Source organism: Marmota monax, unplaced genomic scaffold (genome assembly GCF_021218885.2).
Source record: "Marmota monax isolate L192 unplaced genomic scaffold, Marmota_monax_Labrador192_F-V1.1 WCK01_AAM20220418_F8-fsc00112, whole genome shotgun sequence".
NCBI lineage: Eukaryota > Metazoa > Chordata > Mammalia > Rodentia > Sciuridae > Marmota > Marmota monax.
This window is the reverse complement of record NW_026692073.1, coordinates 2073819-2089856: the sequence shown is the minus strand read 5'-3', so window position 1 is coordinate 2089856 and position 16038 is coordinate 2073819. Positions and strand designations below refer to the sequence as shown.

The window sequence follows — 16038 nt, the reverse complement described above, 5'->3', positions numbered from 1 at the left end:
GGACCCCCACCCCCACAGTTGTGTCAAGCAAAAAGGTCTTCAGACGTTGTTAAATGTCCCCTCAGGAAAATTCACCTCTAATTGAGAACTACAGATTTAAAATTTTAACTGTCATTGGATTTTCTAGTTTCTTTTTTATGGCAAACACGTCATGGGTGGCTAATTTTAAACACTTAAAATTTTTTTTCTTCCTTTTCAAAGGCATAATAGATTTAGATTATCCTAGTCTCTGATTCTGTTTGAATCTCATGGTTGCTTCTTGAAAACTGGGTGGTAATCAAAAACAATACACCAGCCATTCTAACAATACTATCTCCTGAACTCCTTTTCCTTTTTAATAAGTGAGATTGAGGCACAATAATGTGTTTTCAGTTACACTGCAGCATAAAAGCATTTTTCTGTGAAAACATAAAATGGGAGCATTTATAAAAATTTTTCATATCATACCTATACCTATTGGGAAAAGAAAACTGGCAGAACCATCAGAGACATTCCAGAACAATGACCAAAGTTACAGTCACCGAAAGTTTTATCAATACTTTTTCTTGATAAGAAAGTCAAAGCACATTTTCTTTGGGTGCTTTCAGATGCTCAAGCCACAGGCTGGTCATCAACAACAAATATTCCATGTTGAATTATTAATGCAATATCCAGTGTAGTTTCAGGGGCCTCTCCTATACTAGAAAAAAACATTTCGGTCACGTGAAAATCAAGAGCACCATAGTCTTCTGCCTTCTTTCCAGAGGTTTCTATAATCTAATGATATGCTCTCTATCCCAAATGCACCCCAAGTGCATTATCGAAAGGCACATCAGGAAGGAGCATGGGATGTATGCAATCTGCTCTGTGACTCGTGAGGCATGGACTCCTCCTTGGGCCACCCCACAAAAGTGGCAATATAGTATACACTCACCATCTAATAGATGCAGGCCCAGAGAATAACCAAAGGCCAAAAATGCAAACTCTTTCCTTTCTTGATATCTGAAACTGGCATTAATAACAATAATAACAGCAACAATGACCCTTTCTACCTCCACCACTTATGACCAATAGGCCACCTATGCCAAACCCTTCACTTTCCTTATCCCTTAACCCTCCAGCAGCTCCAGGGGGTATGCCATGTGTACCTCAATTTTACAGATCAGATTCATAGAGGTAAGTATTCTGCCCAAAGTGATGGAAGGTGACAAACTTGGAATTCAAACCCCCAAACCATTAACCATCTTGACAAGCACAGGGTGACAGGCAGAATGCTGTTAATGTGTCCATTACCAGAAACAAACAGAACAAAACCCTGTTTTCTCCAAAGACAATGGGGAAAGGGTTAGATTCATACAGTTTTATTCTGTGTGTGTGTGTGTGTGTGTGCTGGTGGATGGAACCCAGGGTTTTGCACGTGTTAGGCAAGTATTCTATTACTGAGCTAATTCTCGAGCCCTTTTTATTTTATTTTCAGACAAAGTCTTGTTATATATTGTCCAGGCTAGCCTGGAACTTGCCATCCTCCTGCCTTAGGCTCCAGAATAGCTAGAATTACAGGCGTGCGCCACTATGCCCAGGCTCATTTCACTTGTGAAAGAAAGAATAAAGGTGATGAACTAGTCATCTGTGGCTGGGCATTGTTTTATATCCTATCTTGAGTGACCTGATTTACTGCTGGGGGTTTTGCTATACCTGAAAGAAATCCTAACCCCAAACACAGCTACCATTTCCTTGGGCAACAATGGGTCATTCTCTGAAGGGATACAACCCAAGACCAGGGTGTTTTTCTTCTGCCTCAAAAGCTACTATTGAAGCCTTCTTTTTAATCTTTAACCACAACACTTATATAAGGAGCTTTTTTATTGTTATTATTCAACAGTTAGCACCTTACCACATTTTATGTCAAAGTTCCTGGGCTTATCAGTCCTTGCTGGATAGAGATAACCTTTGCTGAGCAGCTGAAGCTAAAAGCCCAGGGTTCATCTTTGTTCCCCTCACCCAGGCAGCCAGCCTGTCACCAAGTCTACCCAGGCTACCTTTTAGATACCAAATGCACGGCTGCCCTGACCCATAGTCACAGTTCAGTCAGGTCCTCATTATTTCTCATCTGGACCACTCTGCCCTCAGGAGTTTCCTTTCCTCGGGATTTGCCATCTTCAAAACCACCTTCCAAAATACAGCAGCTGGTCTGACTCTATCACCGCTCTGCCTTTTCAATTCTTCATTAACTCGCATCACCTTTTGGGTCCTGCTCAAACTCATGAGCATTCTCACATGCACTCTGTAGTCCAAGAAGACCACGTCCACTAGGGCAGGGTTACCCCCAGCCCATGTGACACCAGTACAAATTAGAAAGACACTCTTTTTCTAGTGGATGCAGCTGCACCAGTAAGCAAAGCCCAGCGTGGATTTCAGCCCCAAATGCAGCAAAGGCCTTGCAGCCCTGGCCCGAGGTTCTCATTAAGCTCTTCTCTGCCTTTGCACAAACTGTTTACTTTGTGGAATGCCTTTATCACTATATACATATCTAACTCCTACTCATCCTTCCAGAAATCAAGACAATCATCCTCCCACCCCCACCCCCATTCCCCTCCAGTGCTGGGGATGGAACCCAGGACTTCATATGTGCTCATTGTGCACTTTACTATTGAGCTACATCCCCAGCCCTCACCTTTTCATTTGGTATCTGTTATAATCACAGATTTTTCTCATCTATTCCCCCCACCAGAGGCTCCATTTTCTGAGAGTAAAGAGCCTGTCTTCCAGATCCGAATGCCTACTAGCCTAGCTCAGTGCCTGGAAAAGTGTAGATAAATAGTTGCCAAATGCCAAACGAATACTGCCTCTTGCTTTCTCAGCCTTGTCACCACATAGGATGGGGGCCTTTCAGTGCCCCCCCCCCCGCCCAGGCAATTTGGAGATTAGGCCATAAAGTCCGCTTCCTCAAATTACATAATCCCTACTCAAATAGCTAGAAGCCAGATCTCATTTAGCAATTATTTCATTAACCTATGATTAAGGAGAACAAACGTCTTGGATTTCAACTTCCTGTCCCCTCCTGACAAGTTCACTAATACATCTGTCTTTGAATGTTTTGCCCCTCACTGGATTCTTTCACCTCCCCCTCTTTGTCTTGTTCTACTTAACACAAGTTATCCCCCTGGATGGAGGGTGCACGGGATTCGTGGCATGCTCTAATTTCACAAAACTTTGGATGTTCTCATGATTAAAAAAAAAATTAAGAGGGGAAAAAAAGATTTATTCATACTTCCTGCACCACAGACTTGATGTCTTCCATGACCACCTTTGGTGGGATTTTTCTCTTGAGTACAAGTGACCTGATGGCCACACTGGTTTCATTCATAACTCCACTCAGCTCTCCCAGTCACTTCTCAAATCCTTCACTAACTCCCTATCAAAGCAAATCCTGAATTCTCTTCTCCTCTTTAAGTCAGCCAAAGGGAGTAGTGGCACCAGATTTTAACTCCAAGTCAAAGGCACTGGTATATATGAAAATTTATCATGTTACTTATGAAAAATGTGCTTTTCAATTTTTTGGCCTTTTATACAATCATTTTAGGAAGACCTGGGCAGGTGCCACACATCGTAATAGACAGAAGTTACTGTCCCTATTCACGTCTATTCTAGCAGAATATAGTCTTGATGAAGCCCCTGCTGAAAGAGGGAGGCTGGACTAGCTCTTTTTGGGCTATGAGCAGAGCCATGCAGACTGCTACCAGCAGAACTGGGAACTGAGACCCAGACTGCGTCAGCCAGGTGAAGGCTCTGGAGCTGTGAGCACACATGGAGGAGAGGCCCGGCATCTCCAGAGAGCAGAGCCACATGCTACCAGATGCGGGAAGACAGAATCCCAGAGTTGGGTAAGGAAATTATCCAACTAGCCAGGTGTGGTGATGCAGGTCTGTAATCCCAGCTGCTCCAGAGGCTGAGGCAAGAGGATTGCAAGTTCCAGTCTCAGCAACTTAGCAAGGCCTAAGCAACTTAAAGATACCTGGTCTCTAAAGTTAAAAAAAAAAAAAAAAGAAAAGAAAAGGGGTGGGGGTGGGAGAGAGGACGCAACAGACACCACACACACACACACACACACAAACACACATACACACACAACACACACGACATCATATCCAATTGGATTTTGCTGTTATTATTGCAAATTATACAAGTGACATCAAACCCATGATGTAAAGGCTGGAGATGGAGATGGCCTCTGGAAATGAAAAATACTGTCAGGTTATCCTTCCTTCCCACCCTATTGGGCACCATTCCTAGGGTCTCCCTCCAATATATACTATTTTAAAAAAAGAGTTATTTATACCTCCTAGATAAAAGCAGATATAGATATCATGACATCTAGATATGTATATCTATCAGTGAAGAAATGAGATACACACATACATACCTCACTTTTATCTACATAAACAGAATTTAATGTGTTGGGGGTGAGGCACACCTAGGACACAACCAGAGTGGTTGTTTATGTTTACACAAAAAAGCAAACCTGAGGATAAAAGCCATCATCCAAAGATGGCAGAATATAAACAAACCTGGGTTTTTTGTTTATACAAAAAAGCATTTATCATTTTTTTTCCTTTTCTTTTCCTCCCATCCGTACCCAGTGCCCGGGATCAAACCCAGGGCCTCATGCATGCTAGGCAAGTGCTGTAACATGGGCTTCAGGTTTACCTCATCCCAGATTAACAACTTCAAAGAAAAGAGATCTGCCTTCCCTGCTCCTTTTCAGTACTAAGGATTGAACCTAGGAGTACTTGACCACTGAGCTATGCCCCCAGGCCCCTTTTTAAAATTTTTTCTTTTGATACAGGGTCTGGCTGTTGCCTAGACTGGCCTTGAATTTGAAATCTTCCTGCCCCAGCCTCCTGAATATCTTGGGATTATCGGCATGTACTTACCATACCTGGTTGAGTTCAGAATATAATACAGTCTTAGGGACTCTGGTTTGCCTAGCTTAGACACTTGCTCATGTAAGATAAGCCCTTAGGATCAAGTACTCAATGGTCACTATTCCCTTTTCCCTCACAAATATATAATTCTGATTCTAATGCAATATCACATAGCTATATGCTCAGAAAGGTGGATCCTTCCATGACCCCAAGAAATTAATCATGCTTAATCTTCACCAGTTATGGCAATCTGACTCCCTCCAGTTACTAGTGTAGGCACAGATTCAGAACAGAACCCTAGGTAATAAGATATGACCCAAAGCAAAATATGCAGGTAGGTTATTAAAAAAGTGTTTATCATTTTTTTTCCTTTTCCTCTCCTCCCAACTCCACCCAGTGCCCAGGATCAAACCCAGGGCCTCATGCATGCTAGGCAAGTGCTCTACCATTGAGCTACATCCCCATTCCTTTCCCTCATTCTTGATAAAATATAAAAAATTTGGGACTACTTTTCTTCTTTAGACAAGGTTGAATGAAGACATGAAGCCTGGAAGAGCTGTAGCAATCATCTTGTGATTAAGAGGAGCAAACCTGAGGATAAAAGTCATCATCCAAAGATAAATATAAATATAAACAAACCTGGAGCCTTGATAGCATTGCTATGACATTAAATGAGGCCTGGCACCATGTCTTCCAGGAAGCAAGTCTGCAAGGAGGGTAATGGAACCAATGTACCAAGTCAACTAAAATGAGCAACTATGCGATCCAAAGAGAAAGTAAATAGCTACCAACTTACCAAATAATTATAAAGGCTGAGCCAGGCACAGTGGCGAACACCTGTAATCCCAGCAGCTTGGGAGGCTGAGGCAGGAGGATCACAAGTTCAAAGCCAGCCTCAGCAAAAGCAACACGTAAAGCAACTCAGTGAGAGTCTGTCTCTAAATAAAATACAAAATAGGGCTGGGATGTGGCTCAGTGGCCGAGTGTCCCCGAGTTCAATCCCCAGTACCAAATAATAATAATAATAGTAATAATAATAATAATAATAATGAAGGCTGATGGGTATTGAGCCCCTACTATATGTCAGGCAATATTCCAAATGCTTTAAATATACTTCCTCATTTAATCTAACACAACAACCCACCAGGTAGACTCTGTGATTATTTTCTACTTTTTAGATAGGTAAACAAGTTCTACAGATATTAATTTATCCAATGTCACAGATTCAACAAGGTGGAGCGCAAACCCAGGCCTTCTGACTCCAGAGCTCTTAGTCACCAGGTGAACACCAAAGTTCACCTGGTCTGAGTGGGCCTATGCTCAATGAGCACAAATGTTCCCCCAGACACTGGCCCTGGCCAGGCCAGCCACTCCTCCTCCACCCCATGACAGATCTGTGGGTCTCAATGTGCATGTGTCAAATGCACTGACTCCAAACCACACACAAAGCCCATTCAGGGGAACTCCTGGTGTCCCTATGCTTCCGTTGTCTTCATTCCTTCATTGTAACGTGACAGGAGTGAGTTTGACACGGGGTCCTTTGGGGGTACTACTTCTAGTGTGATGTGATTTATTAATTAAAACATCCAGGAGCTCATTACCGGGATGCAATGGTCGACACTGGTTCAAGTAACTGTCCATTATATCCCCACCTCTAATTTTATTTACTTTCTAACTTTTCAAAGTTAAGCTTTTCACGTAAGTGGCATCTAGCAGTCACATATGTCTCCGTGACTCTTGAGACTAGCAAAGCATTTCTACAGCCTCACGACTGTTTATTCACGTCACACCCTTGCTCCCTCGCTCATTCAACAAATATTTGAGTATCTGTATGCACCAGGCCCTACGCTGGGCCCTGGGTATCAACAGCTGACGTCCTCTGCCCTCACTGAGGACAATAAAATGTAATGATATACCATATGACTTTTTTCTCTAAATCAACAGGAGAACTACAAGTGCAGCTCAGTGCTAGGGCACTTGCTTAGCATGCACAAGCCCTGGTGTAATCCCTATTGCCACGAAAAGGAAAGTTGGGGGTGGTGTGGGCATGAGACTAGATTAACATTCCGTGAGCAAATCCAACAGAGCAGTTAAGAGCACTGGCCCTGCTGCTGGTGACAGCCTGGGTTCAAATCCTAGTCCTTCCACTGTGTGACCTTGGATTAGTTACTTACAAGGTATCTCAATGGTTTAACCTGTAAAGTGGAGGTAAAAATTGTCACTTTGTCTTAGGTGGTGATGAGAGCTAGCATTTTTTTACCAAAAATTTAGAATGTGGTTAATGTTGTACATGTGTTTGCTCAAAAGAAAAAATGAGCCCCCGCCTACTCTAACCTATCTGAGCAACTTGGCAGCAGGCAGCAGTGATATGCCAACATGTGGACCTCAGAATTTGCAAAGAGGCACACAGCAATTAGTGGTGGGGGTACTGGGGCTCCAGGCACCAGGGCCTGGGAGACCACCACAGGAGGATGACCCCTCCGGCCATCATCCTTACTGCCACAGTGGATTGACTCTTGCTCTCAGAAACCCCCAAATCATGTGACAGTTAAAGGGAACTTAAAGGATTTCTGTAGGGGAATTTGGTTCTGAGAAGAAGTCGGAGAGGGTAATGGAAGTGATATTCATAATCAACTAAAATGAGCAACTATGCAATCCAAGAGTCCTTGGAAGTCCAGCTCTGATCCAAATGTCTAAGAATCCCTGAAGATTGATGACCCATCCTCTCCTGGAACATTTCTAGGAGGGAGGGAGTACATTTTTAAATAGACTTTTATTTTTCTTGAACATTTGTCCTGGCTCCACAGTAAGGATAAATCTGACTCTAAATATGCCTAGAAAAAAGAATTCCATCTTCTCCTCATTTCCTGAGCCAGCCATCACTTGACATGAGTTATGACCAAATCCTTCAAAGGAGTCAAGGTCACAGGAGGAGATCAATAGAATCTGAACAATCAAAGAGAGGGGTCCAGGAAGATCATTTTGAGAGAAGGTCCTTAAAGAGCCCCTGAAAGGCAAACTTGCTTCTAGACTCCAGGGAGGAAAAAAATACACTGACCCCTTGTCTTCTTACCCCTGTAGCAGGCTCCTCCCAACCTCAAGCCCTGAGGCCTAACAAGGGAATCGATATCAAAGTTTATCGGCGAGTATGTTGAGGTATCACGTGAACCCAGTGGAATCCAACAGGACTTTTGTGACTGAAATTAGAAGCAAATGTCTCAAAATACAGCTATCTCTGAAGAGTATGGACTTGGTACTTTCATAATAGAAATATCAGTTTAGCTTAAACAAGGTCGATTTTTCAAAAGTAAGTTTTCCCCCTGCATATGTGCAAAGATGCAGAGTCGGGTCCTGATGAGCCAGTCGAATTGAATCCTTAAGAAGCCAAGGCTAGGAGTTTAATTTTCACAGGGAACAATTACAAGTTAGCAGAATCATAAATTTGGAAAGGATCTTAAAAGTCAAACTCTCACCCAAATGCTTGATAACCCTCTGACCACTGATGACCCAGCTCCTCCTGGAACACTCCCAATGGCAAGAGCTCGCATTTTAAACAGAACAGGGCTCTGTACTGTGTGCCCACACTGTTCTGTCTTAAGTCCTCAGTAGTGGAGGTAATAAACAGACAATAGCTAACAAGTATGGAAGGTTTTCGTAGTGCTAGGCACTCTGCTAAAGGCTTTGCACAAATTCCTTTCGTTAAATCCTCACAGTACCTCTCTCAGTTAAGTTTTCATAAGATACATTCAGAGGAAAAGCCAAAGGCCTTCCAGTGGCCAGGAAGGCCGTGAATGGCTGGCCTGCTCTAATTTTTGTTCCCATTAAATACATTCTGCTCTTCCTACTCTGGTCTCCCAGCTCTTCCACAAACACTTCCCCAGAGGGCCTTTGCTCGTGCTGTCCTCTCCTCCTACAGGGCTCAGAGGTAACCCACAGCTCTTTCTCTCACTACCTTCAAGTCTTCTTTCAAGTATCACCTTCCCAGTGAGTCCTTTGGAAAGACGCAATACCCCTTCTGATTGCTTTTCTATAGAAGTTATCATTTCCTAACCAAGGGACTTAATTTTCACTTTACCATCTGTGTACTTTGACTGGAATGTGTGCCAGGATTTTTGTCTACTTTTGTTCACAGCTCTAAATCCAGTACCTGGAAACACACCTGGCACATGGTCCCCCCCTCCCCCCCGCCGCCCCGTAAATATTTGTTGCTTCAATTTTACATGCGAGGCAGTAGGCACACAGAGGGCCGTGGTCATGCCTTTCCTGGAAAGATTTCACTAGGAGTTCACATTCCAGAAAACAAACTCAGTGTTTATCCTCTTCCTGGTGGTGGGTGGCATTATCTTGGACCATCAGGGACAGTATGAGACCTGAAAACTACATGAACAGCAATACATACTAGCAGTCAAGGATACGGAGTATTCCAAATGTGTCCTAAATCCAAGAATTACATATGTCAAAGCAAAATCACTTGAAACATTTGTGACCCTGGGAAATTTTATTTCACAAGACTTAGGGGAAACATCCCAAACTAAAAAATGAAAGAGGTACAAGAGTTCTCATGAAAATGTTTTCCCAGGGTTAGCCGGGTACAGTGGTGCATGCTGTAATCCCGGCAGCTCTGAAGGCTGAGGCAGAAAGATTGTGAGTTCAGAGCCAGCCTCAGCAAAAGTGAGGCTCTAAGCAACTCAGTGAGACCCTGTCTCTAAATAAAATACAAAATAGGGCTGAGGATGTGGCTCAGGGGTCAAGTACCTCTGAGTTCAATCCCTGGTACCTACCCCCCTAAAAAAAGAAAATGCTTTCCCAGGGTTGAACAATAAGAATTACAGCATAGAACCCTCCTCTATAGGCCTTCATATTCAAGGATTGTTTCCGAGTTCCTTTTATGTGATTATATTTAATCTTCATAATAATGCAGAAATCTAATTTGCAGATGAGGAACTGCCCTCTGAGCCGTTGCATACCTTCCTAGAATAGCCTGGTAAATTGTAGAATGTGAAACAGAATCTAATTCTTCAGTCTCCATCTGGGTGCCTGCACAGGCTTCAGGTGTTTATCATTTTCCAGTGTTAACTATCCAGGGAAATGACCTCAGTATTTATAAATGGTTACTTTAATGATCAACAATTAAAAAATATAAAACTATAAATATTACTTCCTCTCCCTCTTTTTCTGAGGTCCACTGTTGCCCAGATTCAAGACATTCATTCTGGAGTGCATGTACGGTCACAGTAAAACTAGTGTCTTTGTCTGAAAATCATTTCATTAACTAAACAGCCTGGTTTATAAAGCTCACATTATTATACTAGGAAAAAAAATGCCGGGGCTGACAGGATCGCTAAGAGCAAGAAATACCAGGAAAATCTCAAAACCCTGATCACTTTTTCTTAACTATAGTTTTGCCAATTATTTTGCCCACAGCTTTGGAAACTTGTTTTCACCTCAATTCTTCTCTAGGAAAAAAAGAATTCTACCCTGGGGGGCAGGTAGGAATGAAGACCTCAACATCAAGTACAAATTGCTCATTTAAAGAACAGGAATTAAAGATGCAGAAGCTTTTTCTTCCTTAATAGCTCATCCCTCTGTAGAAAGAATCCGAATCCTGTCCTGATTCTTCTTGGGCAGTGGAGCAATGTTTTGGTTTTCTGTTAGTTAATTTTAATTTTTTTTTTTTTTAAAGGGCTCCATTCTTGAGACGCCCGTTGCTATGAGACTTCCTGGGCCACAACAGATGGCTGAAAGAACAGTTCTCAGGCCAGAGCTAGGAGCTGTGAAGCCCTCCACTCAGGCATACCATTAACATTCCTGAAATACCTCTGGAGGCAAAGCAGGCCAGCCACCTTCTGACCAGCTGCCCTCCCCTGTCAAGGGGCCTGGGTTGAAATTTGTTATAAATGAAATGATCAGGACGTTCCAGGAAAATATCACAGCAGAGAGGGGCAGTCTTTCCCAGTTGAGGCTCCCATCAAACTTTACCAACCAAACACTGGGTGTCTGGGTGGCTCAAGTGGGCAGGTGGGCATGTGCGTGGATGCATGCACCCATTTGTACATACCACTCTGTGCCAGATTCATTGAATTGTTTTTGTCTTTTTGGTACTGGGGATTGAACCAAGGAACATTCTAACTCTCGGAGGTACCCCCACCCCTTGAACATTGTGATCCTCCTGCCTCCAGAGTTGCTGGGATTACAGGTGTGCACCACTGGGCCCAACTTCATTTAATTGTGTTTGAGCCTTGGACTCCCTCCCAGGTGCAGAGAAATCCAGTTAAGAGTGCCAGAATACTTTTGGCCTGAAGTAATTTTAGTGCCCAGACAGAATTGCTGGGGGAAAAGTTTAAGGAATCCTGATTTCCCCTTTCAACAGAAAGACAAATTGGGAAGGAGACCTGGTTGGCATTTGAATTTCTCATTCTCACTAACTTCTTGGTGCTGATGGATTAAATCAATCCTTTTCTCTGTTGTCCCAACTAGGATAATGATGGCATCAGATGGCGGAATCAGTAGGCCAGGATGAATGAATAACTGAGCAATCAGGCCATAAAGGTGAGGTCATTAAGATCTACACTGCTTCAAGGGAAAAGATAAGGGTGGAACTGGGAGACCCCACTTACCATGGGGTCTCTGGGCCTCGACCACCACCCCTGTGGGACTGGGCTGGCCTCAGATGTTGGTAGGGAGGGTCCCCAGATAAATTAATTGCTCACTAAGGAGTTTGATACTTGATATTAAATAAAAAGCAAGTGGCTCTAAACAGCACTAGCTTATCGGGGTGGGGCTCATTTACATTCCATCCCCAGTTTTCTATTTGGAACCAGGCCTGGAGTACAGAAGCAAAGTCCTCCGTATGTGCTGACCGCCAGCTCCCCTGATCACTTGAGGAACAGCAGAGCTCCCCTCCCCGACCCAGTTCCTACAAGTTCATGGGCAGCTTTTCTAGCAGTAGGATTAGATGATATGCCACAAATACCACACTGCCACTGTCATTTGACTTCCATGTTTTTAGCCCAGTCTGTCCAACTAAGCAACAAAATAACTGGAGAAGGCTCAGGTTCTTGCCTCCCAAAATCTCCTGTAGGCCCTGTGGTATAGCTTCCCACTTGTCTCCAAAATGTGGCCATCTGAATTGCTGTGGGTTTTGTTAAAAAAACATGCCTTTTAGAGGTATGGTCTAACAAAAAGTGCTTTTTCCTATCAGCCAGAGATGTTTTAAGGAAGCCATCTATAGAGGGATGGTGGCGAGAATGTGGCGCCTTTTTTTCTTGTGTCTAGGGCTTCTGAACCCCACCTTGCTCATCTGATGCCTATGGCCAGAGGGCATTGAGAAGGGAAGTCCTCGCCCAGCTTCTGAACTCACAGGGCTTACCAGTTCCGAAAAGCCAGGGGCTGAGACAAGGACTCTCCCCCTCCAGGGAAGGAGGGAGGGAGGGAGGGAGGGAGAGAGGGAGAGGAAGAGACCTCTGATGCTTGCAGCCTTCCACTAACAGAGCTGAACCTTTCAAGCGCAGCCAATGGGGTACACAGTGTGTGTCCAGAGGGGTAGGCTGGGCAGCCCTATTGTGCCCCATTGTGTGCTGTCCCAGCACAAGAAGGGACCCTTCCACGCAGCAGTCTGTGGAGGGGGCCTGGCAGGCATTCCACAGCTCCTGGAGGGATGCTTTTAAAGTGGTCAACAATAAATTTGAGATATTTAATCCCCTTGCCCTCCAATCTAACTCTCTAATGATACTGTTCTTGGAATGAAATACCTCTGTATCCACCCTAGTTACTAATGACTGTGTTGAGTTACATATTGGGCGTCACCTGGTACACTGCGGATTTGTACAGGGGCTTTTTATACTCTTAATATAAAATGTGAGGTCTATGAATGTGACTTAACTTATTTATAAAATAGAAATAAAACTTTTCATCTAGCTTTCTGTTCCTTTCTAAAACACTCGGGTTTTTATTGATAGTGAATTCCTCTTAAAGATATTAATTAGAGCTAATATTGTATTTATCTCTCTCCATACAAAAATGAATTATTCTTAACCCATGAAATAATCTTTTATACATAATCTCTAGGTTGTAATTTATAAGTGATGGGTAAAATTTTGAAATATAAACATATTTCAAACATTTAATATCAATTTAGCTTTTAATGTTCATCAACATTTATAAATTCACTTAGTATTACTTCTCTACCTACCTATCAATCTATATTTTTTGGAGCTGGGGTTGTGGCTCAGCGGTAGAGGGCTCACCTAGCACATGTGAGGCCCTGGGTTCGATCCTCAGCACCACATAAAAATAAATAAATGAAATAAAGATATTGTGTCCAACTACAACTAAAAAATAAATAAATATTTTTAAAAAATCTATATTTTTAAGTTATCACCGACAATACATATGTATGTGTATATATATATATATATATATATTATCATATTATATTTAAAATGATTGCAGTAGACTCGTGTGATGATCACATTTCACTCTATGGGCAATATCATTTATGATACTTTCATTCATCAAAGCAGCTGTTTTTAGCAACTATATTTAGCATTACTAATATGTTGATCTTACAGAAAAATAAGTTTATAAAGACGTGTTAGCTAGCAATTAAGATGAAAAATTCCAACTGGCTATAAACATTGAAAGAAACAATGTATTTCCAGATGATTAACATACTTTCTGAGTGCATGGCTTCTGAATGCCTGTCACCTCTGTTTTCTCTATTTCTGTTTATTACTTGACTAGAATCACTGGGAATTGAACTCATGAAAGAAAGGTGTTTATACTCTTAAAACTAATAAGATGGAAAAAGCAATCTCAGAACCTTATATATATATATATATATATATATATATATATATATATATATATATATATATATAAAACCTCACCCATTTATAAAATGTTTTCATTTAAAAAAAAACTCAAAGGAAAATTACTTCTTCCCCATCATGAAAAAAAAATCAGGGTGAAAACAGCAATCCCAAACCACTGACCTTTTACACATCTTTGATTGCTAAAGCCTCATATTACAAGTACACAAACACCAACCCAAGGTGAAAAATAGGACAGTTCTTGAGATGTTTGTCAATCAATTTACAAGTAAAATGAAATCAGAGGAGAACATAAGCTTAATCGGAACCACAGCTTAACATTCCTAAGCATCTCAACTGCGGCACCCATTGAGGGGCCAGCATTTAGAATCTTAGAATTGACCCTCTCTCAAACATAAGGATGGGCAAAGTGAACCAACCAATACAATCAGAACTCCTTGCTGAGGTGGAATTCACCAACTCACCTATGGTGAACACACCTGAAAAAGAAAAGCTGCTTTTACATCACGTGAGAAAAAGTTAAAGATAGCTTTAAAAATAAGCTATAACCGGTTACCTGCCACCCCACCCCCCAAAAAAATTAGACTACAAATCCTTGGGGTTGCATGATTGGAGGGTCAAGACATTTTGCCTGATTTTCTAATATTATACAAGTTACCATATATATATTTGTTACCTTTCATTAAAAGTTACTTTATTATCTCTTGAGTTGTCAAGTGCCTGCAAAGGTTACAATAATTTGTCAAGTCCCCCCTCCCCACTTACATCTTTATTTTCTCCTTTGTATCCTTTTGCCCCCACACCGATGGCTGAGTAACCTGATTTCACCACACAGGCCTGAACTGAGCAAGCTCCCTGCCTGGCTTTAGTTTCCCTTCCCATTACAGGCATTTCTGTCCAGATAAATGTAGAAAAAACCTCATGGAGAAATGACTGGTTTAAAATGGACTTACCTGATGGCAGTCTAAGCCCAGGATTCCATTGTTCTCATTTTTCTGTCAGATATCTCTGTCCAGCATGACATGGGCCATGCTGGCCCACGGAGGGTGCTCAGTGGCAAGGGGACGGTGACACAGAGGTGCAATTCTGGTGCAGAAAGAAATCCCCGAGGGAGAGCCAGCCCCGGGAAGGCGAGACCTAAGACACAGGTGTCTTCCACCACGGAGCCACCTCAGCTCGGAACCTGCGCTGCCCTGATTAGCCAAGTACAAAAGGCGGTTCGAATTACTGCCCTGTCCCCAGCCAATCACCGGCCAGCCTGCCTGACAGGAGCAGGCCCCCTGATGTGAGGGGACGTCACTCGGCTAGAACCTGAGAACCGGTTTCTACAGTGGCCGCAGGCAGCTGGGCTCTAAGGCACCCTGCAGAGGCTGTCGGGCTGTGGCTAGGAAAGCTTTCAGTATTGGTAAGCTCTCTCCTGCCCTCCCTGACAAGTGTCGCTCTAGGGTCCTCTGACACAAATACCACAATATAGTGAGATGATAAGGTGAAGGTAAAGAAGTATAGGTAGCCACCATCGAGTGCTAACACTTTATTCTGCTTTTCCTTCCCCTCCCCTTGTTAGTCTTTGTTTAGAATTTTTGCAACAGATTAAGTTCAATTTTTAATTAGCTATTTTTTTTTTCTTTGCAAGTTGCTTACAGAAGCTGGGATTATGGGAGCGAGAAGCAAACAAAGACCTTTCTTACAGTCATGGTGTTTGACCATGAAATTCAATATTGTAAAAAAAAAATCACCTAAATCACACAAAAATTTAAAAAGATGCTGCTTGTAAAAAATCAAGATGCAACAACAAAGAAAACACTACATTTTATAATTCAGCAACATGAAGGCAATGCAGCCCACCTTTGTGGGTGAAATATCACAGATTCCCTGAAGTGAAACCAGTGAAAGGAATTTTTTACTTAAATCTATCATCTGAGCCCCTGAAATTGCAATCCTTCGCAGCTGTATGGATAAGCAGCGCTTGATTCAAGTATGGTATTTGCCCCAGACTGTAGAGGTCAGCTTAACAGTAACCGTAGACACAAAGAGAAAGAGAAAAGCAACAGTACACACAGATCGAAAGTGGGACTCCCAGTGTGTCTGAGTTCCTGGGTATGTCAGTGAATTTTCATCAGTTTACAACTGCCATGGTGGGAAAAAAAACAAATACCCAGAGATAATTTGTAAATTTCCTTGCAAAAGGATCTTAAGATTTGGAGGCTGTGTGTGTGTGTGTGTGTGATGTTCTGGTTTTTCAACCATAGTGTATAGTTTGTGTTTTGGTTTTTGTTATTTTTGCCACACTGGAGGTTGAACCC

General features: G+C 42.4%; 1 protein-coding gene across 1 annotated transcript in view; it reads right to left on the bottom strand.

Moving 5' to 3' along the window:
• Positions 1-15062, bottom strand: part of Shroom3 (shroom family member 3) — a 173666-nt gene extending 158604 nt beyond the window's left edge. Inside the window, exon 1 of the mRNA XM_046459026.2 lies at positions 14689-15062. The gene's annotated coding sequence lies outside the window, so the exon portion shown is untranslated. The remainder of the gene's footprint in view (positions 1-14688) is intronic.
• Positions 15063-16038: the final 976 nt, after the last annotated feature.